Source organism: Callospermophilus lateralis, unplaced genomic scaffold (assembly GCF_048772815.1).
Source record: "Callospermophilus lateralis isolate mCalLat2 unplaced genomic scaffold, mCalLat2.hap1 Scaffold_1341, whole genome shotgun sequence".
NCBI lineage: Eukaryota > Metazoa > Chordata > Mammalia > Rodentia > Sciuridae > Callospermophilus > Callospermophilus lateralis.
In genome coordinates, this window is record NW_027512504.1 from 12,296 (window position 1) to 37,831 (window position 25,536).

The 25,536-nt window shown below is 38.1% G+C and overlaps 1 pseudogene; it reads right to left on the reverse strand.

Moving 5' to 3' along the window:
- Window positions 1-571: 571 nt before the first annotated feature.
- The window catches only part of LOC143388172 (arylsulfatase D-like), a 36,225-nt pseudogene continuing 11,260 nt past the window's right edge, over window positions 572-25,536 (reverse strand).

Consider the following 25,536-nt stretch of genomic DNA (forward strand, 5'->3'; position numbering starts at 1 on the left):
TTTTAGACATCAAGAACTCCATGAATACAATTTTGAGCTGAAATATGGGTGGACTCCTCCTGCCCCGGCTGGCTCCAGCACACCTCTGGCACACATGTCCACCCAGAAAGTTAAGTCATGAGGGAGCGAGATTGGCGCCTGTGAGGCCCTGGCTCTGGCTCCCCACCCAAGGCTCCTGCCCCCACCGCTGCTGGCCAGCCTCCCATCCGCGGACTGGCCGGCTCTGCCAGAGCCTCCTCCGCCCTGCCCGCTGCAGCTCCTTCCTGTCAGGCCCCATTGTGTGGCGCCCCTTGTCCCCGCCCCTTGCGCTGACAAGGGCGGCAGCCTGTGGGGCGGGTCTCCCCTCCTTCTCTTTCTCCTCCTAGAGGCTCAGCCGGAGCTTGCCTCTGACACTCTGCTTCACCTTCACACATCCCCAGCACTTCCCGAGTCCTGCCTCCCCTTGCTGCCCTGGGGAGAGCTGTAGCCTAGGCTGTCTCCAACATCGCACCAGTCTGGGGGGCAGGCGCTCGCTTTTCCAGTGGGGTCTGCCCCTGCGCCCCCCCCACCCCGGCCCCGCCTCTGTGCTCACCTCTGGCCTGCACCCGGGGCTGCAGCCTCCCCTGGCCTCACGCTCCGGGACTCCTCTCCCGAGTTCTCCTGAGTCGCTGGAGCTCCTCCTTTCTCTCCCGGGACTCCACTTCTCCCTGCACGCTTCCTGCCCTCCCCACCCCAAACCCGAACTCCCCAGCTCCATGGCGCCTCTGGGATGCAACTCCCCTTTTCCGCATACTCGGGTAGCGGTTCCGGCACCCAGAAACAGCCCTCTTTGGGGCGCTGGGCTCCTCGGGGCTCCGTGTGGGCACTCACAGCATGGGGTGGGGACCCGGAGCCCCCACCTACCTCACACCTGCCCTCCCAGCCCCTAGGGAAGGCGCGGTGACTGGCGCCTGTCATTGGTCCTTCAGGTGCCGGCTGCCCAGGGCGCTGACCTTCGCTGCCAAAGCTGTAGCTGAGGCTGCCGCTGCCAAGTTCCCATGTTATAACTCCTCCTGTTAGCAACTCCTTCTGCTCCACTCCTCCCCCTCCTCCTCCACTCCTCTTCCTCCTTTTCCTCCTCCCCCTCCTCCCCCTCCCCTCCTCCTCTTCCTCCACTTCGTGCTCCACCCTCCCCCTCCTCATCCTCATCTCAGCATTTGCTGAGAGAGGTGGACCACAGGAGCTCTGGAGCAGAGAAGGGGGGCTCGGGAGCAAGGCTGTCCCTCCTCCTCCTTCCCAACAGTGACCTCTGCCAAGTTCTGTCCCTGGGGAAAGGATGGGGCGGAGGAGGGGGCAAAGGTGGACTGAGGAATAAAAAAAGAAATATGGGTGGAGGGCATAGGAGGTGGAGAGAAGGGGCAATTCTCCCTGGGCCATGGAAGTTTTTCAGTATCTCTCCACCAAATTAAAAGTAATAAAGATTAAAAAAAAAACTCATAAGGAGAAAAAGAACTTCTGAAGCCATCAACATTTTTCTTTTTCTCTAGTCTCCACCTTAGAACCTAAAATATTTTATGCTGCTATCATCATCCAATGATGGTTCTGCAGGCTTATGGGGGAAAGGCATTTTGAAATTTTAAAAAATCTTTCTGGATGATTTGCACTTATTTTTTTATTAATTATGATTTCTTTCTATTCTATCCTAATCATAATTTTAATATTGTCAATTTTCCTTATTGTCTCAACAAATCATTTTTTCCTCCATTAAAATCATTAGTATTCATTAACAAATTCTTTTTTGTTATTTTAAAAAAATATATACTTCCCATGAATTGAAAGCATTTCCTGTTAAGACTTTAACCTGAGAACATAGTGACCTAAGAAAAGAAAAAAATAGACTTTCATAAAGAAACTCAAATAAAAACTATTTAATTCAATAATAGTTTGCATCTACCTATGCTTGGAAACTAATCTTTAACTAAGAATTCAAAATGAGAAATTTTGTATTAAGGACTATCTAATTTAAGATCTTGGATCTGCTGACAATGGTGTCAAAATGTGAAAAGAAGCTCATCTAAAACTGATGAGTCCAGCAATTAAAAACATGAGAGGATAGCAGGCCCTCAAAATAAAAAAAAAAAAGAGGTCAGAATCTTCTGGTAGAGTGCTTTTCTAGTATGTGTGAGGTACTGGGTTGAACACTCAGCACCACATTAAAAAAAACAATAAAGAAACAAACTAATAATGATATTATATCCATCTACAGCAACAAATAAAAATTTAAGAAAAAAGAACTGTGTATTAGACTTGTGTACCCACACTACTTGTGTGTGTGTGTGTGTGTGTATATATATATATATATATATATATATATATATATATATAGAGAGAGAGAGAGAGAGAGAGAGAGAGAGAGAGAGAATATAAATTTTTCCTATGATGATTTTTCAAGTATCTTATATTACACGTGGGCGTCACAATTCTAGAATCCCTCTACCCTTCTTCTTTTTTTTTAAAGAGAGAGTGAGAGAGGAGAGAGAGAGAGAGAAAATTTTTTTAATATTTATTTATTTATTTTTTTAGTGATCGGCGGACACAACATCTTTGTTTGTACGTGGTGCTGGGAATCGAACCCGGGCCGCACGCATGCCAGGCGAGCGCGCTACCACTTGAGACACATCCCCAGCCCCTCTACCCTTCTTTTTATTATTATTATTTTGAGTGGCTGTGAATTACAATAAATTCCTTGGGTTGATTTACTTTGAGGGAGAATTTCCTTCCAATAGTAGGACCTAACCCAAACAAAAGTGCATTGACAATTATCACTGTATATAAGGTTAAAGCAATTTGTGAATAAATATGTATATATTTTTATTTACGGAAATGATATCACAGTTAGTTTAAATTTTTATTTAACTTTTCTGTTCACTGATCTTATGAAAAGCAGCTTGAGGTTTAAACTCATTAGCAATTTCCTTAGGCATCAATGTCCCCATATCTCTCACCACTAAAAAGAGACTCACAAGTATAATTTTAAAGTTTTTCTATTTAAATTAAAAATGAAAAACAAAAGTTAGGCACAGTGACATACACCTGTAATCCAAGTGGCTCAGGAGGTGGTTGCAGGAGAACTGTGAGTTCAATGTTACCTTCAGCAAAAAGTAAGGCACTAATAAACTCAGTAAGATCCTGTCCTTAAATGAAAAAGAAGGAGGAAGAGGAGGAGGAGGAGGAGGAGTAGGAGGAGGAGGAAAAGGAGAAGAAGGAGGAAAAGGAGAAGGAGAAGAAGAAAATAAGAGCTTAAACAAATTGTAACTAAAAACTCTATATTCAATATATTATCATTCCTTGACACTATGAATTTATTAATACATACATGCACTTTTGGAAAACAATCTTAATATTCACTATTTATCTGAAGTCTCAGGCATATCTCAGTTTACTGTATCCAAATTTCACATTTAGAACTATGGATTCATTGACATCAGGAAGATGAAAGGCCTGAACCACTCATTTTTATGTCCTAGGTGATGGAATAAACTTCCTGGACATATTCTCAATAGGGCCAAAGAACAGAAGAGACAGTGCACATTGAGACAGCTGGCAGCTCCAAACCAAAACTGTACAAATGTGGACATTATTTCTAACTAGATTCTAAGAACAGATTCATTCCCATTTCAGATCCCACATAGTAAATATAAAGAATTGATATCACAGGAGGTGGATGGTGCCAGGTCTTCAGATTTTTCAGTAGCCCAGACTCTACAATATAAATACATTAAAGGGAAACTTATTTGCAATTTTACCTTGACAATAGACGCAGAATTGAGATATTTGGCTTTTATAATTGTGCTAAATTCATACCAAATTTATAAGGTAGTGGGAGAATATTTTCAAAGTTAAAGGCATATATGTCTATAAATATTTTTCTATAGTTCAATAGAGTTTATTAAGAGAGTCAACAAAATTTTAATGAAGAAAAAATAAATCAATGTCTATAAGATGACTGCTGTTTTTCATACAACCTCTGCACATCACGTGATTGAAACCTGGCATCCAACATATAGTGAATAAATTAAATAATTTTCTGTCACTAAATAAGTCATTCTAAAACTTATTAGCTCATATTTGGGATGGCCATCAATTTAGGCTCAGTTCACCTGGAATCTTTGCTGCATATAATTAGCTGATGGTTGGTAAATACACTGAAATTTAGAGTATAATCTGGCTTCCAATAAAACACCTTGATGTTTTTTCCCAAAATAACTCATGATTAAAAAAGTATTGTTGGCTTGTTCTCATGGAGGTAACAGTGTTATGAAAGCAAAAATGAAAACATTCAAATGTTTCTTGACCAGATACCTGACTAATACTCTTTCATAGCAAACAGCATTACATAATTCATAAAAAATAATAAGAGACCATATTCAACGTTTTGTAAACACATTCTACATTTTTCTAGAGTAGGAGTAAAAACATATCATCTACTTTCTGTATATAAATGAAGCTGAAGAATTGTTACATGTTGGCATTTATGATTATTGTACCTTTTATAATCAATGAGGTTCACATAGGTGTTCAGTGTGAAATAATATTTTCTAAGTCTCACAAGAATATTTGCTAAGTAACTTTACTGGAATTCAGGTTAAACTTTACCTTATCTCAAAGCCAAAACTCACCTGCTCTAGGTTACATGAGTTATCAATATTTTCAAATTCTCTTGGATGTTAGATAGTGACACTTATTCAAAAGAGCAGAATTTTTGTTTCTTTTGTACCAGAGATCTTACCCAGGGGCATTTAAGCACAAAGTCACACCTCCAGCCCCATTTTATTTTATTTTATTTTTGTAACAGGAATTGAAGGCAGGGACACTTAACCCTGGGCCACATCCACAGCCCTATTTTGTATTATACTTAGAGACAGAGTCTCACTGAGTTTTCTAGGGTCTCACTTTGGCTGAGGGTGACTTTGAATTTACCATCTTTTTTCCTCATTTTCCCATCCTTCTGGGATTATGGTTGTGTGCACCTTGCCCAACACAGTCGTGTTTTTTTTTTTTTTGCTTCTTTATTATTTACTCAGTTGCTGAAGCTGTCCTTGAATGTGATATCTCTCTGCCTAAATCTCCTGAGTCACTGAAATTACAGAAACACATCACCATACCGGTTCTTTTAAGTTCATACAAAGGCAGAATTGGGATGTCAAACAGAAAGAGAGCTGTTAAAATCACCCCATCTTAAACGGTGTCTTATTTCCTAATATTTAAACATTGGACTTGTTTTGACACATAATGAGGAAATATTTTAATCGGGAGTCTGTAGATTCTCATTTTATCTATACAATTTTTTACAGTTCAAAACTTGATTTAATTTGAAAATAAAATTCATCCTTTAAAATTTCTGTGCTTTCTCTGCTTTCTGTTAGAACACTGGTTTTAATGCCTGTGCAAAATTTTTACAGCTAGAGAGAAGTCTACATAATTAAATATTAATAGTATTAATTTTAATCATATTTTTGTTTCATATTTCTAACTTAGTTAGCAATATGATGAATTGAACTCATAACTCCTCTATCACTGAGTTATACTCCAAGACCTTTTTCTTCTTTGTTTTATGACAGGGTTTTTCTCAGTTGTCAAGGCTAAACTAAAACTTTTGATCCTCAAGCATCAGAAACCTGTATCACGAGTATTGAAGTGCATGACTGTGTACATGGCTATATTGTAACATTCTTAAAGTTGAGTATACAAACTCACCTAATGGTGCATTCCTATAACTCTAGTTACTCTCAAGGTTGAGGTACTTTTTTTTTTTCTTTTTTAAAATTCATCCATGGTGACTAAGATGCAGATAATTGCTTTGAGAGAGCATACAACACAATCCTTAAGTCATAGACTGAAGGATCTATTTCTAGTGAAAGAAAAAAAATATTAGATATATAATATTGTGTTGCATAATCACATGACATTTTGTTTGGTAACAGCAGCACAACGATGAGTACATAACAGATTTAGTTGCATATGTATTCTAGATGATTAAATAATATTAGTATGGCTTAAGTACATATGCTTTCTGAAGTTGCAGCTACAAAGCGACTGACCAATGATCATTTGCATGAATGATAAGCTTGTCTGGGTATCATCTGGAGGTGGCTTTTAGTAGATCTTTGTTGTTAAAATTTATTTCTACAGTAGTCTTATAATAATCTAGGTGCTGAAAAACTTCTTATCCTTTAACATTGCTTGGCTTAAATTTATGCACTGCTCTTAGGAAGAAAACCCAAAAGCCTTTTTTAATGACAGATGTACTATGGAAAATTGTCCCCACAAAGTTCAGATGCTGTGTAATATCAACTCCCTGAAATCAAAGAAAGGAAATGACTTATATTCTTGGAAAGTGAAGCCACTAGCAGCTTTCTCTGACAAACTACTCCCTGTGGCAACTGGGAGTATTTCATACAAAAACTACATTTAAATAGATGCTTATGAAACCAATAAACAAATATCACCGGGTCCTTGAGGATAAGGGAAGATATCACACATAGAAAATACAGCAAGAAATGATTTTCCTCTACATTTAGAAGTGCTAGATCCCAGAAGTCAAAATCAACCTGAGAATTGTAAGTTTGTCTTCCCTGCTGTGGGTAATGCTCAGCTTCTGAGGAAAATGCTGGCAAAACCAATTCTTTGCTAAAATAAAATAAAAACAATAACTAAAAATGTAGAAGAAGGTCAATGACATAATATTTCTTTAGGCACAAGTTACACAAGAATACGGTCCCAAAATTTTGCAAGCTTTTATTTCAACTTTAAAATATACTAGTTTTGACCATTTTCATCTCTTCATCTTTTAGAAAATGCCCCTCTGTTAGGCTCTGCCATCCTGGGACTGGAGGTGTTGTTTTCATCTTTTTGATCTCCCACAGGTGGCCCCAGGTGGCCCTACCTGACAGTGCCTGGCAGCCAGCCCAGAGAGTAAACTGTGGGGCTTCTTTGCTGTCGCCTGTCCTAAGGTCTGCCAACTTTTCCCAAGACCAACATTCTGCAGGCCATGCCCCAACTCACATGTCCCCTGAGATCACTTCAGGACCAGGAGCTCCATACTGGAGTCAGTTTCCCCAATGAGGCACTTTCAGGGTCATGGAGCACATGCTGCACTCTGGTCCTTTCCAAAATCTGAACAGCCCGGCCTCCAGGGCGCACAGCAGGCGGCACCCAAAGCCTCCGGAAAGCAGGCTCCAATGCTGGTCCCTTCACAGTGATGAAGAGCGATAAGTAAGAGCCCTAGAACAGAGGGCCAGAGACACCACCAAGCCCTGGAACCTGTGGAGCCCAGTGAACCTGGGACGAGGCCTGGTGCATGGAGCCCAGCGCACAGCCCGCAGTCAATACAGGCCTCCTGCCATCTCCACAGAGGGGCCTGGGAGCTCCGGCCTCCCCTGCTGCCAGGCTGTGCTGCCCTCAGGCCTGTCCCCCACGTCCTGGTGTGGGCGAGCTCCGACTCCCAAGGCAACTTGCTCGCCTGGTGCCGACCCTAGACCCAATGAACTAAAAGAAGAAGACAGACCGAGAGGGGGACACTGCCTTCCCAAGACTAGGAATCTCGATAAACCCTGTGTAAACCCATCCAGTTCGGCTGACAGGGGACCCAGCCGCCACACGGGGCACGATTCCTAGGGAGGCACTGGGTTCCTTTTCTTCCCTCTAGAAAGTCCTGAGCACCAGGAGTAAGATCCTCCTCAGCTGTGGACTTCTTCCTGCTGGTGCCCCCTGCCTGCATCTTCCTTGTGTCTCTCTTAATTATTATGTGACTTTTTGCACCACTTGGGGAGCAAGATAGAACACTTAGCCTCTTTTTTAAAAATAATTTTTAGTTGTGGATGAACACAATACATTTAATTATTTATCTAATATGATGCTGAGGATCGAAACCAGGACCTCACACATGCTAGGTAAGTGCTCTTCCATTGAGCCAGGATCCCAGCCGCACTTAGCTCCTTTTGAAACAGATCAACTCTGTTTGCATAAAAACAAGCAGGCTGGGGTGAGCAGTCATGATGCTGTTATTTATTTATTTATTCGCCTTGAAAAGCACAGAGTGCTCAGCAACTATTAAGAATGAACAACTGGATAGTGGCTTTGCAGGTTTTTTAGGAAGGCAGATGAATGTCCAATGCCTGGGATCCATGTGACTTAACTGGAAACTGGGAAAGCACCAAGGTTGATCTTTCTTTGTGTAAGGCTGCCAATCATGAGGCCACTGCAGATATTTGTGACCAGTGAACTACTGAGCTGAGTGCCCAGCTCGGTTTGACACATTTCTGAGCTGACTCAATTCTTCTGAAATGATTCCTGTTTTCTGCCTCCAGCCAGAAAGTCATCTCAAAATATTGATTAATTTCAGAAGGAGGAAAATAAGATTCTAATGCTGCCATTCAGGTCCAAGTCTTCTCCAGGGCATCTGCTAGGCCTGCTGTGAGCCTCCATCAAAAATGGTCAGAAATTCACTGACAAATTTCAAAGGGGCTGAAATGTCATTACTCTTTGTATAATTTTGGAATGATTAACAGTAGCATAAATGACAGAAACAAGACAAAGGTGGAAGCTATGAAGCAAACCTCTCATTGGCAATCGTTTCTTTATTCAGTATTTAGCAGTAGAGTTAAGCAATGGTTTACCTAGCATGGCTTATTTGGGGGGCAGAATATGGCTTAAGTAAGGATCTGGGTTACATAAGCTTCTTTCACCATATCAAATTTCTTTCAGAAGCTTACAACATTCTTAACATGGACACTCATGCCATCCACATCTCCAAATACAATAGGTCAAATCTTTCTATTCTGAAATCTAGATTCTATTTTTTAATGTTTCATAGTCCTGGCAGTAATTATATTTCCCACCTTGGTCTCCTTTTTCCTCAATTTGCTTTCTATTTAAAAATGAAATAAAATAAACAAAGAAAAAATTTTTAAAAAATTATTCTGCATGCCTATATATCTCACATTTCTTTTTGTTTTGAAAACATAGGACTTGGTGGTACTTTACATTCTAGATCAGCCTGTTCTCTAATTAATAAACCTTGATTAAACTTCCAACATATTCAATGACAACATATATTTTGTATGTAAAGGGGTGTTGAGATAAATTCTAGCTGTTGTTTCTTTGTTGAGAGCCACGCCAGTCAAAATGACGCCTGGCATTTGCCAGAGGAAATGTTTGAAAGGTGACAGGGAATGTTTGAATATTATGTCAGGGAACCATTGAGATGATGATTTGAGTTAAGCTATATCGAATTGCTATGATGCTGTATTGATTGAATTGTATATTTGACCTTTACTGTCCGGCAATGGGGGTGGCTCTTGCTGCCTTGGGAGCCCGCTACTTTGAAGTTTTTGCTCTACTTTGGAGTTCTCTTGGGGATTCCCAGAGAGTTCCCATTGATTGGGATAGTGCTGGAGGAGGGATTTTCAGTGTGGGGGTTGCTGAAATGCCCATGTGAGTGGCGTTGGTGAAAAAGCATGCGTGCAGTGCCCGTGAGAGTTGAAATAAAGTTGTTGCTGTTTGAACCTACAAGGCTTTGTGGCGGCTCAGTTATTTGTGCCCAGACAGACTGTGGCATTTCTTCTTGATGTAAACTGTGAAGTGTATAAAAAATAAGTCCAAGCACATTACTCTAAATCTTTTGTCATTTAAAATGATAGACCTCAGCCAGAGCAAAGAAACATATACAAAAATACTTGCACCAGCCTGGTTTCAGACACCCCACACACAATAATGGAGCAGCAGACACCAAAACAATAAGCCCAGGAAATACCCTATTCACATTCTGGTTCCATGTTAATTACTCAGCTGGGATCAGTGCTTGCAGGGAAGTAGGCAAATATCAAAGGTGCCAGTCTAGCTCAAGACATTATCAGCATATTTTCTCAATTACTATTGCTGGGAGTATTGTATTGTGGGTGCAATAGTGTAGAAAAAAGTAAATCACCAATATACTGAGTGACCTTCCAGAGCCCTGGCCCAACTCTGCTGACCACAGTAATAACTCCACAACTACCAATTGCTCCTAAAAGAAATTTGTTTGTGCACTGTTTCAACTTTAACAAATTTTGTTCGAGTTACTGTGTTCTGAAGTTTAAAGTTTTAGATGCAAAGGCGACTGGGCATGTGCAAACTGCAAACAAATACATTTGCATTCTTTTTTCTAGGACTATTATGAACTATGATTTCCAACAGTCCTTCACAAAAGAGGTTAGATAAAAAATCCCTGTTTATTCCCAAGGAATCTTTACACAACACTTTTACACTGGCTACTTCACATAAACTTGCCTCAGTGATTTAATTCATAAATCAAATGAATTTCCTGCAGCCTGAACAGTGCTGTTGTAATGGCTATTATAATAATGTAAAATTGTGATGATTGATGAAACATGCCTGGAATCCTAGAAGTTCAGAAAAATGAGGCAAGAGAATTGGTAGTTTGAAGACAGCCTCATTCACTTAACAAGGCTCCAAGAAACTTAGTGAGAGCCTGTCTCAAAATATAACATAAAAGACAGTGCATGTGTCTCAGTGGAAAGCACCCCTGGGTTCAATACTCAGCACCAAACCAAAAATTAAAAAAAAAAAAAAAACATAAGGATTCAGGGTACAAAAACATGTAAAAAATGTTGACAACAACATAAATTTAATATATATATATATATATATATATATATATATATATATATAATATTATATATATGTATATATAATATATATATTAAATTATAATAAATATATTTATATTATATTATATTATATATACTAATATATATATATATATATATATATATATATATATATATATATATATATATATTTAGTATTTGGCGGATACAACATCTTTGTCTGTATGTGGTGCTGAGGATCGAACCCGGGCCACACTCATGCCAGGCGAGCGCGCTACCGGTTGAGCCACATCCCCAGCCCCTATAAATATATTTTTGATAAAAGTGTTAAGGTTCTTTAAAAGCCCAAAATAAAAATGCTACGTAATCCACTAGTAATAATTTGGGGTACTACCACAAGGTTGTACATGCCTGTACTCTCTGTGTCTTAAAAGGGTGAGACAGGAGTATCTCAAGTTAGAGACCAGACTCAAAAACTTGGCAAAGTCCTAAGCATATCAGTAAACCCTGCTTCAATAATAAATAAATAAATAAAATTGGTGGAGACTGGGTATGTGGCACATTGGTAAAATGCCGATGAGTTACTCCCTGGGTTCAAACCTCAGTACCACAAATAAGTAAATAAATAAAATAAAAGAGAGAAAGAGATAGATTAAACTTGCATGTAATTTAAATTCAAAATAAATAAAAATATGGGTATATATGTAAAGCAATTGAAATCCTTTTGCTGAAGATATTGCTGCACTTCTATTTTTATTGTTTCTTCATTCACAGTATCTAATAAGAGGAAACAAATTAAGTGCCTTTTAGATAAAAGGCATTATCAGAAAATGCCTTCCAGTTGCAGATAATTCAACTAATGCCTTTAGAAACTACACACTTAAAATTAAAACTGGTTCCTAGAAGGCAAGACTCAGATACTGGTGTTTTTTAATGACTCCAAGATATTTGGTATCTGTGGGCACCTTGTTTCAGACTGTTCTAAAACTCAGAACGAGGTACATATGGGAGGTCAGGATGAAACCACAATCAATATACAGTAAATTCTTCAATAGGTAATCTTAACTCAGACACTTTAATAGAAGATACAGTTTTGGAGATAAAACTAGATTCTCTGTTTCACTGATTTCTGGGTTATGGATTCAATCCAAACATATATTAGAAAAGACTTAAGACTACTGGTTAAAATCTATTTATAATAGGTATTGAAAATATACCAAAGGCTGGGTGTGTTTGTGCAGGCCTGTAATCCCAGTTGCTGGAGAGGCTGAGGCAAAACGATCAAATTTCAAAACAGCCTTAGCAAAAGTGAGGTTCTAAATGACTCAGTGAATCCTCATCTCTAAATGAAGTAAAAATAACCCTGAGATTGAGTCTCAGTAGTCCAGTGTTCCTAAATTCAATCTCTAGTATCCACCATAAAAAAAAAATATGGACCAGGGTGTTGGGGCTGGAGCTCAGTGGTAGTGATAGACCCAACCTGATCTTTTCTTAAAATTGGGCATCTCGCCACAAAAACATGAAATGTTAATTTCAGCTTTACTATAAATTACTGCAAATTCTGAATCTGCTTGGAATGCCTGCCCGTGCCTTGAACTCACCCATGCCTGGCTCTCTGACCAGATAGCAGCCCTCTCTGAAACTTAGTGACACCTCATAAATATTGGCCTTCTCTGGCCAGACAACAACCCTCTCTGAGGCTCTAATGGTCCTCATAAATTCTGATGTTGGGGTCAGCAAAAAAATGTAAACTACCATTAGTGTGATGCTTGTCAGAGTTCTTTTATATGTAACCCCCCTTTGTGTAACTTTCTGGGCTATAAAGCTGGGCTTCAGGAAAGCTGGGATGCTGTCTTGTTCCCACCATTTTGGGAGGGAGAGGCAGCCCAGCCAGTCGAAATAATAAGCTTGCTTTAATTTGATTTTAATTGGAGTCGATGGTCTTTTCTTGCATCCTGGTCTAACAGTAGCTAACTTGTCTGGCACTTGGGTTAATTCTCAGCACTACATATAAGTAAATAAAATAAAGGTCTATCAACAACTAAAAAATAGTTTTTTTTTCATAGTGTACCTATTTGTTGACAGCCTGTGACCTAATTTGCTGTGTACTTTACTTTTTGAGATGGAAGTTGGCCATGCATGGTGCTGCATGCCTGTAATCTCAGCTGCTTCAGAGGCTGAGATAGGAGGATCCTGAATTTGAAGGCAGTCTCAGCAATGGTGAGAAGCTAAGCAACTCAGTGAAAACCTTTATCTAAGTAAAAAATTTTTAAAAAAGGGTAGGGAAGTGTCTCAGTTGTAGAGCGCCCATGACTTCAATCCCTAGTTTTGCCTCCCAAAATATGGGACTGGGGATATAGCTCAGCTGGTAGATCACTTGCCTTCTAAGCATGAGGCCCTGGGTTTAATTCCCAGTACCACAAGAAACAAAAAAAAAAAAAAGGAAAGAAAGAGAGAGATTGATCTTTCATGTCGTTTGAATTCAAGTTAGTCCCACTTTTATTTTCCTGCCACACCAGAGAAAAGTGTTTACTGAAATGTTTGGAATGTTTCTATGGGTCAGGGCCATTTTAATTAAAAGGTCTTACATATGAAAACAAAATGAATTGAGGACCTTTATTGGGACACATAAACTACACTACCTCATTTAGAAGAGATTAATTCTTTTTAATGTCACCTAATTTTATTCTGCTTTATTCATATTTAAAAAGCTCGGATTGTTGGTAAAGATGGTGCCTGGAGGGGCTGGGAATGTGGCTCAAGTGGTACAGCACTCACCTGGCATGCGTGCAGCCCAGGTTCCACCCTCAGCACCACCTACCAACAAGATGTTGTGTCCGCTGAAAATTAAAAAAATAAAATAAAATAAAAATAAGGGCTGGGGAGGTGTCTCAAGCAGTAGCACGCTCGCCTGGCATGTGAGCGGCCTGGGTTCGATCCTCAGCACCACATACAAACAAAGATGTTGTGTCCCCCAATAACTAAAAATAAATAAATAAATAAACAAACAAACAAATAAATAAATAAATAAACAAAAATAAAAGAATTCTTTCTCTCTCCTCTCTCTCTCTCTCTCTCTCTCTCTCTCTCTCTCTTTCTTTTTCTCTCTCTCTCTTAAAAGAATATATGGTTCCTGGAGCATTTCTCTTCCAGGAGCTCAGGTCCATGACACTGAATAGCGTGAATTTTAATGGCACAATGGCACACCTCCATATCTCCAAAGTGGCGTGAACTCTCAGCCAATAAAGAAGTAAGAGTCCACTCCCCCCTGCTCCTCCTCATCTCCATTGAGCTCATAAATATCAAAACCCTCTCCCTCTCCCCATCCCCCTCCCCCCTCTTCCCCCTTCCCTCTCTCTTCTTCCCCCTTCCCCCTTCTCTTCTGTGACAGGCCTCTCCAGACCTGCTTGTTGAGTTAATGGAGCTTTTCTGCCATTCCTACACAGATAATAAATTGAATCTTTTAAAAATTCTCTCTAGTTCTTGAAGAAAAATGAAATGAAATGTGGAAAAATAGTCATTGATAATGTTGAAAATGGAGTTTTGAAATGAAACAAAATTTCTCACTTTGCCAATTGCATCTGGGTGCTTGTCTCACAAATTTTGAAGAATAAAATCTATTCATTTATGCAAGTCAAAATAGAACTCCCACCATGTGGGATGGGGAATGATACCAGATAAACTCCTTTTTGTGTGCCATCTTAAAAGTTTACAGATGTTTTTCAGCAGACATGGAAAAAATATTTAAAATAGGTTTTAGAAAAGGCATCCTGACTACCATATGGGTTCATTTTCATCTTTTCCATGACCCATTTTTCCTCTGGCAACTTCACCATGGGACAAAGGACTTTGTTGAAGGTGTTCCCAAAAGTGGGCATTAAGGTTTTTTTACATTTGAAATAGGCCTTAATGGTGCTCATTAACGTATCTCCGAGTTAGCCTCAAGCTGTGTTAGAATGAGGTTCATTATCCGGATTACACTGTAATTTTACTATCCCTTCTATTTTATACTAATTCACTATGAAAAAAAGAACCCTAGATTTGAATATGTGAACAGAAAGCTAGAAAACTAGAGGTTTATTCTCAGACCTAGGAAGAGTTAAGCTTAAGTTCTGGAATTTATATTTTTGTTCTGAATTTGTGATACTGCTTCCCCTACATTAAAAAAGCTCAGGAGTCATGAGGAGCTTTAAGTTAAAATCCAGCATCAGCAGCTTAATGAGGCCCTAAGAAACTCAAAGGGACCCTGTCTCCATATAAAAATATTTTAAAAGGGATGGGGATGTGATTCAGTGGCTGAACACCCCTGGGTTGAATTTCTGGTACTAAAAAGAAAACAAAACACACACACACACACACACACACACACACACACACACACACACACATCACACATACACACACATTAAAAAAACCCTCCATAACAAGCTCTAAAAGTACAATCTCTCTTGTGCATGGAAACAACAAATGAAGTTGGGGTTCTCTTCAGATAATTATTCCAGTCTTCTCCACACAATGTGGGAACATGCTGGACTCATGGCACATGAATGCCCACAAAGGGCTTTAGAGACAAGCTGAAAACCCCATACAGTTATGGAACAAAATGGCCAGGTTTTTAACTGCTGATCTAAGCTTCACTAGACTAGTAAGGGTGGGGGATGGAGGCTGATCTGCCACAGAGACACACTGAGGAGTCCTGTGAAGATGGCCTCAGGCCTGAGCCTACACAACTCTATTTTAAATATTCTAGTTTCAAACCTGCAATCTCACCAGGCACACACAAACAGAGCACTCCAGTATGGCCTCAAACAACTTATTTCCCCTCAACCTGATAAATACAGTGAAGCCACTGGCAGGCTCTCCTAGCCTGATAAGAGAGAAAGGCAAAAATATCAGGGTGGAGACCACCAGACAAGATGTTTCTGACCCCAAGGTAAATGATAATGATAAACCTGGTGGTAGCTGAAAAAGATTGCAAGGGGGATCAAAAAGCCCAAAATTTTATGTAAATAATAGAGCTAATGAACAGTGATTCAGCCAGCCAAAACAAGTGTTACCACTGTTGACCGGTGAGGAGTCCTTGCTTCCCCAATGTTAAAGAATAACACCAAAGAAGCATGCCGTGGCAAGGTCAGAGTGGAAATTAGAAGTTTATTAAAGGAAAAGAGAAAAGACTTCTCCCAGAGGAAGAAGGGGACCCAAGAGGTGGAATCCATGGAAGTGTGGTTGTTTCCCCTTTTTATAGTTTTGGTAATGGAATGTAGGTTGGAAGACCCGAGGGGTGGGACACAGGTGGGCCAAAGAAGTAATCTGGTAAGGAAGGACTTCTGAGTCAGCACCTTTTTGCTGGGGGCTGTTCATTAACATTTCTTTGAGGTGGACTTTGGCCTAGGGCCTTTTTGGGACTTCATTCCATGAGATGTCCTGTGTTTCCTTGAATCATTCTCCGCATGGCCTCCATTTTAGATCTCACTCGGTATTAGACCCGATTTACCTAACTACACTGACTACCTAACTTTAAATCTGGCTTCACAAGGATGCACTTGAGATGGAGAGCCTGACGAGGACCTGACATCCCATTAGTTGTCTTCATTTTCTGATCCTCTGCATAATACTCACCACTCTCCAACTCTATACCCTTGACTGGACCCTGGTGAGAGCTGCAACTTCTCCCTATCATCCTCTCCTCAACCACTCATCTGCTCCACAAGAGGAAAGCCCTGCCATGGTTTTTGTCCTGATCACCCTGGTCTGAGTGACTGTGCATATGCTGGACATAAAGCCTAAGGCTTGAGACTTTTGAACTTAGCATGCAGAGGGAATGTCTGTAATTAGCCTGTCATTATTATGTGTGCTTTGCAGTGCTTAGAATCAATTTATAATTGTTAGCTCTGATTGGATTATATCTATTGCAGTACCTAGCATTAAGAATTGTTGTTTACTTTTTTTTTAATTTCTTTTTTTAAAGAGAGAGTGAGAGAGGAAAGAGAGAGAGAGAGAATTTTTTTAATATTTATTTTTTAGTTATCGGCAGACACAACATCTTTGTACGTGGTGCTGAGAATCGAACCCAGGCCGCACGCATGCCAGGCGAGCGCGCTACCACTTGAGCCACATCTCCAGCCATTGTTTTCATAATTAACAACCTATAGAGTGAAATTATGTTGAGTAATTCAATGAATAAAGCATTGAAAGGGGCAGAAGTGCATGGAAATTCTTTATTTCTCTCCTGCACTACATATTTCACAATTGTTGCCCCCTCACAACAAGTCCCTAGCCACAATTTTCATTTCCCACCATTGCCACTCTTGCCAGATTCAAACAACCTACTTATCCAGTCTCAAGATAACAAGGCACACTTATCATTTTTTTGCTTTCAGGGTTTTCAGAGTTCTCCCTGTGATTTGTTTTCAGCTTCTTCTTAGCACAGAAATTTGGGCTCCTGATCCATGACAGAAAACCTACAAAATGATTAAAAGAATGGCACCTAAGAGACCACTGGACAAGTCTTCAGGCACTGACTCCAACCTAAGCCGAGTGGGCCCAGAATCAAGTCCAAAAGGCAAGCTGGTCCATTTTCATTGTTAAAAGACTAAGGATCAGGGCTGGGAATATGAACTTAAATAAAAGAAATTAAAATACTTCTTATAAGATATCTGCTGTTTTCCAGATATTCACTGTACCATATATGATTAAAACCTGACATTTTCCCTCCACTGGGTATATTGTTGTCTATAACTGAAAAAGAAGTAACTCTAAAACTTACTAGTTCACATTTGGATTGAACTGCGTTCATCTGCAATATTTTTGCTGCATATGTTTAGCTGTTAAGATTACTGAACTTCAGAGGGTGATCTTGCTGCCAAAAAAAAAGCACCCTGAATCTTCTTCACATGATATCTCAGAATCTAATAAATTAAGGTGAGCTTGTTCTCATTGAGGAGACAGTGTTCTAAAAGCAAAAGGAAAAGCATAAAAAAAATTTCCTGACTAGGTTCCTGACTAGTACTCTTTCATAGACACAACTTTATAAAAGCCATAAAAAAAGAAGAGCCCTGACCCAGAGTTTGTAAAATGCATTCTGCATTTGGCTAGAGTATGAGTAAAATCACATTACCAAATTTCTGTACACAGATAAGGCTAAAGGACCCATGATATTATGTCACTAATTCTGCCTTTTGTAATAGATGAGGTTTATACAGCTGTTCAGTGTCAAAAATATTTTAAAAATCCCACAAGTACTGTGTGTGGGTGTGTGAGTGTGTGTGTTTTCATGAGTGTAGTGCTGGTGGTTAAAATGAGAGAATTAATATTTCTGAGCTATATCCTCAATTTTTTTCTTTTTTTTATTTTGAAAGAGGATCTTACAAAGATGCTTTGTTGTGTGCCCACAATTTTTAAGTACATATCAAGATCAAATATGCCTGATGCAAATGCAAAACTTACCTCCTTCAGAAGCCATGATTCATCATTATTTTTAAGTAGTGACATTTTTAAGTAGTGACATTTATTAAAAAAGGGGAGGGGGTTACACACATATGTGGCTCATGTCAGCAATCTTAATAATTTGGGAGAATTAAGCAGAAGAATCACAATTTCAAATTCAGCCTAAATAATATGAGAGGGCCCTAAGAAACTAAGCAAGATTTTTTGTGAAAACTAAAAATAAAATAAAATACAATTTTAAAAGCCTGGTGATATAGGGATTTAGGAGAACTACCCTGGGTTAAGTATTCATTCTTCTCCCCTTAAAAAAAAGAAAAGAAAGAATAAAAAAAGAAAAATAAAATGTTTACATCTGATGAACTTTTAATTCAATGGGGATAATATGTTTGAGAAAAACGTCAATAGCTTATAGCAAGGATTTAAAATAAACTTGAGAAATTGCTGAAAATTGAATTGAAAAATCAAGAACAAGCAATATTTTTTAAATTTCTTATCAGGAGAAATTTGAAAACAGGCATATTTTATTTCAATCATGATGAAAATTCAGGATGCTATGGAAACTGCAACAAAAGGACTATATTGGTATCACAAAAGTTTTGAAAATGGAGAATATGAAACATTACATTAAAAAAGTGAGGGTGAGACAACATTAAGGCCATATGTGTAATCTAAAATAAATAATATACTAAATCTCCACTATATGAATTTTATCTGGGTGTATGTCTACAAAACAACACAATACTCCTTGCATAAAGCAGCAGAGGATTTGTGATAGTCTCAAATTAAAAATGATTTCACATCTGTAGCTGTTGTGCAGGGGCTTATATCAAAAAAGCAAGGTTTGGGGCTCAAGCAGTTGAATGAAGATGTGAGGAACTATTGGGACAGTAGGCATCCTACTTTTGAAGGCAGCAATAGCCCATAACCAAACTCCAGCTTCTATCCCTCAGCCCCCCAAATTATTAAATATAGCTTTTTTTATGCAGGTCAGACAAAGAAGGCATATCAACAACATTTTACTGATGTAAGAGCATGCTTACAAACAAATGTTTTTGACCTTGAGTACATAGATTGAATATGAGTGTTTATGACCTTGGTTACTTGCTAAAAATACAGCCCTCTAGATGCCTGGCCAGGTACTAACATACTTGGTCTTTTTTGTCCTTAAATGCCTCATGGAATTGAGCATTTTACAACTTCTACTGTAAGGAGCAATGCTAACCTCTCCATTCTTAAGGTACAACACAGAATGCTGTTTATCTCTAATTCTTACAGACAAAAAATAATACTCTTGCTGTCTTGCCACCTGGGTAAATTATTTTTTAAGTCCACCAGTTCTGCTTAACAGGTAAAATGGGGTAAACTTGGATACCTGGGCTGGCCATGGCAGTTGTTCACTGGAGCCATTGGCTGCTGTTGTTTCATTTTATGCATCATCCATTGACTGGACTTGAAGGCCTTTATCCTTCTTCTTCTCTCCAGACTCAATCATCACAATGGAAAAGGTTGATGGGTATTTTCAAAATACAGAGATCTTACTCTACTGGATATTTTTTGGATTCCTATACTTCTTGATCATCTTGCAATTTCTCATTCTGGTAGTCTCTCCTACACTTGCATCAGTTTTTGCTGTCAGATTTATAGACACCATTCATCCCATGACCACAGCAGCTGCACATGACTCATTTGACTACTTCTCCAAATCATCTATGCCATTGCTGACACTTTTTTCTGTGGCCAGGGGCTGGAGCCTGGGCTTCAGCAATTCATTGATAGTTCAACTTCCAAGGTTCATGTTTGCACCCAGTGCAGTCAGAATCCTTATTTCTGTTTACAAGAAACTAATCCTATTATGTCACAGGAGTTTACTATAATTGGACTGAGGCAACAAAGTGTTGTATGCTTCTTCGTGTCCATAGGTGCTACTACTCCCCTAAAATTCTCCATTAATCTATCAGGACTGAGATATCTCTCACCTGCAAATATCCTAAAGACTATGTGAGTTGCTGTGTGGATGTTGAGACCCAGGATGTAAAATTTTGGTCTCTAGCAATTGAGAGATCTGAGGAAGAGTTGGCAGTGTAGTCATGCTTATGCAGAGGTAACAATAGCTCCCAGGTAGCCCAGAGCATTTAGCCCTCAGGATCCTGCATCATTCCATAGGTCTTTTCATATATAGGCCAGAAAATGAAGGTGCGTGATCAATATTTTACATAGTGAACACATGCTCAGAAGAAAATGTTTATGACAATGAATGTATACACTTAATCAAAGTATTCATTACTTAAATAAATGATAATAATATTAATAATAATCATCATCATAATAATAACAGTAACCTGTTGGAAGCATCAACAACAGAGTAGTTATAGCCATGTTTGGCCTTTCCAATGATCCACCCTTATAGGTTTCATCATCAAAAAATCTACAAACCTGAAGTCTTCTGCAAAGATCTATTAGCATGGAGGTAAGAGCTCTGCATCCACAGGCCTCAAAAAATATGCTGTATTGTGATATGACTAGAACACAATCCCCCTGTCTAGGGATTACTAAAACCCATCTCCAGATGGTATCTAAACAAGCTCATCATTCTTGCAACTTATCATTGATCAACTGCTGTGTGGCTGCATCTAAAGATATCATATGTATTGAAGTCATACTGATATTATTATATGGCAGAAACCCATTCCTGTGCTGCTGATAAAAATCCAACTGCTATGTGATTTTGCAACACAACTTTTTGTATTTGATATTTTTTATTAACTACAGTTAGAGTCTGCTTTGTATGATTTAAGGTTTGGCAGTGTACTCTGTATCTTATTCACCAAGGTTACATAAAAATAAAGAAAATACTTCATCTTCATGAGTTTAAAATTTTATCATATAGTCTTCTCTTTAGCTATAACCACACCATAATTTTCCATAGGCTGTATGGTTTGAACTTAGTATCCTAATAATGCCAGAAGTAAAACCAGAAGTTCAAACATATTCAGTAACATTTTCAAATTAAATCAAAATTTAGGCAGTAAAAAATTGGATAAAATGGAGATAATGTTGACTATAATAGATAATGTTACCTTCAGTATACATTGAAATATGGGTTTCACTATTTAAACCTTAAGAATTAAGCCAGAATTAATAAAGGGGTGATTATAACAGCTGCTTCTCTTCTTATCATTTCAATTTTGCCTATTCATAAACCAGTAAACAAAAGCCAATATTGTAACGCATGTCTGTAATTTCAGTGACTCAAGAGGCTGAGGAAGAAGGATTTTAAGTTCAAGGCTAGACTCAGAAACTCAGTGGGGACTTAAGCATCTTAGTGAGAACTTGGCTTATCTTTAAAAACAAATGGGCTGGAGATGTGATTTGTGATAAAGTGTTCTGAATCCAGTCCTTGGTACAAAAAAAAATATTCTGCTTTTTTGTGCCACTATCTAACTTCTAAGACAATAATGAAAGACTGATAATTCATGTAGTCTAGAGGAAGTGAGTTGTGACTTTGGGGTCACCGATAATTGATCCTGAATTCCAGTAAAGTTGCTTAATATTCTGGAGATCTTTCAAATATTCTTTCACACTGAACAGCTATGTAAATCTCATCCATTACAAAAAGCAGAATGATACCGAGTGTCAACATATTAGCAATTCTTTAGCCCTATCTGTACACGTAAAGTTGGCAATGTGTTTTTAATTCCTCTTGTAGCCAAAGTGCAGAGTGTATTTCCCAAATTTTGGATCTGAGCTCTTATTTTTTTTGTGTGACTTATGTAAATCTGTGACTATGAAAGTGTATTAGTCAGGAAACATTTTGAATACTTTGTTTTTTCTTTCATAACACTGTCACCTCCACGAGAATGAGCCCACCTTAATTTATTTGATTCTGATAAGAAGGGTGCTTTTTTTGGCAACCATATCTCCCTCTAAAGTTCAGTAACCTTACCAACTATCACCTAATGCAGTAAAAAGATCCCATATGAACCCAGCCTTAATTGATGATAAGCCCACACTTGAGACAATAATTTTTTTTATTTTTTATCTATCATTTTTAATGATAGATATCTAATTCATTAAACATGGGCCGAATGCCAGGATTCAATCACATGTGGAACAGAAGTTATGTGAAAAACATATTGTGCCTTATAGGTACTGGTTAAATTTTTATTAATTTAAATTTAAACTTTAATCTCTTGACAGTCTTTATTGAATTATATGGAAATATGTGTATACTTCTATGCCTTTAATATTTGATAATATTCTCAGAGTTCCCCATACTAAAGAAGAAAATTGAAATTACAACCCTGCATTAGGCTAAAGACAAAACTGCAAAATATTTTTTTTAAAAAATGTTTAGACTCTAGTTTCTGCATTACTGATGATCTTATTATCTAGAGTCTTCTCTCCAGTGATATCAACCTCTTTTGGTTAAAGTATGATATCTAAAATGAAAATGGATCTGTGCCCAGAATCCTATGAGAAACAGTTTCCACTTTTGTACACTTCTGAGTTGTAGATGGCTTCTCTCTCAAAGTGCAGAGTCTCTCCTGTTCTTTGGCCATAAGAGAATGTTGTTTGGTATGTTTATTCCATAACCTATTACACAGAACTGAGTTCTCCATTTTTTTTTCAACTTGCTGAGGTCAGGGTATTTATGGATCTAAAACATGGAATATAGCTGTGGTGAACATAGATATCCCTGAGAGATCAAGAGTGAATTTTAGGATGAAGCTTTAAAAGTACATTTATTTATTAGTTAATTTATATTTTCAAAAATAATAATATTTTGGATATAGTGGTTTTAGTTATTAAATTGATTTAAGCTGTCCTTATTAATTTTTATTATGAATACTATAAATTTTTAAATTATACTAATGCATTATATTGTTTTTCCCTCTGGGAAAATATTAATGCCTTAGGACAGCACAAAAGTTAAATGAAATTTTAAAGTAATTTTGATAAAATTTTTATTCATAAAAGTATATATTTTGGGTGTGTGGGAGATCTTGCCTCTTGGTTTCATTTTCCCCATTAGGTTTCTCTCCACTGAAATTAAGTTTTCATCACATGAGAAGAAAATCACATAATCTTTTACCTTTCCCCCTCTCACTAAGGTGTGGATGTAGAGTTTAAGAGTGGTGAGGATAATACAAATGAGGAGAAGTGATGAGATGTCATTCCAAGTCCTCATCAGCCTCCCCAGCTCAAGTGCATTTTTTAGTGAGCTGGCTGAATATCTGTTCATTTGCTCGACTCTTTATACTAAATTTTGCAGCTTTTTTACCCCTTTTTCAATCCTTGTTAGTTACCACCAGATTTTTCCATGACATCATTTACTCTGGGGCCAGAAACATCTGGTCTGGTGGTCTGTACTTTGGTCTTCTCACTCTTCCCTCTTATTAGGTGAGGACAACCTGCCAGAGGCCTCACTCTGTTTATGATGAGGGAAAGTGATTTGTTTATGTCTGTAGGCAATACTTCAGGGCTTCTTTAGGCATGCCTGGTGAGACTGCATGTTTCAAACTGAAGTTTTTAAAATGGAGTTTTTTAGGCCAGGCCTAAGGCCATCCTCACAATAGTGTAGTTAATTTGTCCAAAATTAAGGTTTTTTTTTTGTTGTTGTTGTTGTTTGTTTTTTAATGTATTTGTCCTCAATTGAATTTTTTCATTTTTATTCTTTTTTTTTTGTAACAGTTATTTAACTCAGGGGCACTGAGATACATCCCCAGTCCTTTTTTAAAAAATTTACTTAGAGAGAGGGTGTCACTTAGTTGCTTATTGTCTTGTTTTTGCTGATGGTAGCTTTGAACTCATGATACCCATGTATAATTCTTCTGTGCCACAGGGGTTATGGCCTGTGCCACCAAGTTTGCTTTCAACTGAGTTTTTAAATATGTAAAACAACTTTATTAAAGTGACATTTAGAAGCATTCCTAATATTCAAGCAAACTCTTTGTCCTGGTGTGGCAGGAAATAAAAGTGGAACTGGACTTTAATTTAAATAACAAGAAAGTTGAATTGCAAGGGCTTAATTAGAACACAGATAATTAGAAGGTTACAGGCCATAGCACTGTTGTACTTGTTCAAAATATTTTTTTCTTAGTTGTGGATGAACAAAATATCATTATTATTATTATTATTATTATGGGTCCAGTATCAAAGAGACTGCCTCATGCATACTGTCCAAGCACTCTACTACTGAGCAACAACCCTAAATCCTTACCTGGTATTTTTAAAAATATTTATTTATATTTAATTTATTTATATGGGGCACTGAGAATTAGGCTCATGGCCTCATGTATGCTAGGCAAGCACTGTACCACTGAGCCACACCTTCAGCTCTTTCCTGGTACTTTTTTAAATAACCATTTTACATAAATTTTAATTACTAGCTTTAACCCTTTTCCAATATCTGTTTGGATTAAATCAATAACCCAGAAATCAGTGAAGCAAACTCAAGTTTTATCTCAAACTCTGATTTTACTTCCTCTTTCTTCCCCAGACCAGACACCTTATCACAGTGTCTGAATTAAGATTCTCCCTTGAAGTATTTACTGTATGTTGTCCACATTCCAAACTCCAAAATGTACCTATTTCTTAATTTTGGAAAGGTATTAAAGGATTCTTCCAGAGGTACCAAACTTTCTTGGAGTACTCAGAAGAAACCATATCTGAGTCTTGCCTTTTCGGGAGCAGTTTGAATTATAAGTATTCAGCCTTTAAGGCAAGTAGATGGATGATCTGCAGCTGGAAGAAAACTTTTTATCAATACCTTGCATCTAAAAGGCACTTCATTTGATTCCTTTTTTTAGATACTGTGAATAAACCTACAATAAAAATGGAAGTGAAGTAATATCTTTAACAAAAGTGTTTCAATTTCTTTAGATATTTATCCAGAATTATAATTACTGGGTTATAGGGCATTTTTATTTTTTTTATTTATTTTTTATTTTTATTTTTTTTAACTTTTTTTTTAAGAGAGAGTAAGAGAGGGAGAGAGGGAGAGAGAGAGAGAGAGAGAGAGAGAGAGAGAGAGAGAGAGAGAGAGAGAGAGAATTTTTTTTAATATTTATTTTTTAGTTATTGGCGGACACAACATCTTTGTTTGTATGTGGTGCTGAGGATCGAACCCGGGCCGCAGGCATGCCAGGCGAGTGCACTACCACTTGAGCCACATCCCCAGCCCGATAGGGCATTTTTAAATCCAAGAATTGTTATTGTTATTTATTTTTACTTATTTAGGCACTTTACCACTGTGTTACATTCCTATTTTTTTTTAATAAGACAGGATATCACTGAGTCACTTAAGCCATTGCCAAGTTTCTGAGGCTTGTCTTGCATTTAAGTTCCTCCTGTTTCATCCTCCCAAGCCACTGAGAGTATAGACATTCACAATGATACCCTGCTTCAAATAAAATTATTATTAGTGGATTATATGGCATTTTTATTTTGAGCTCTTAAGAAC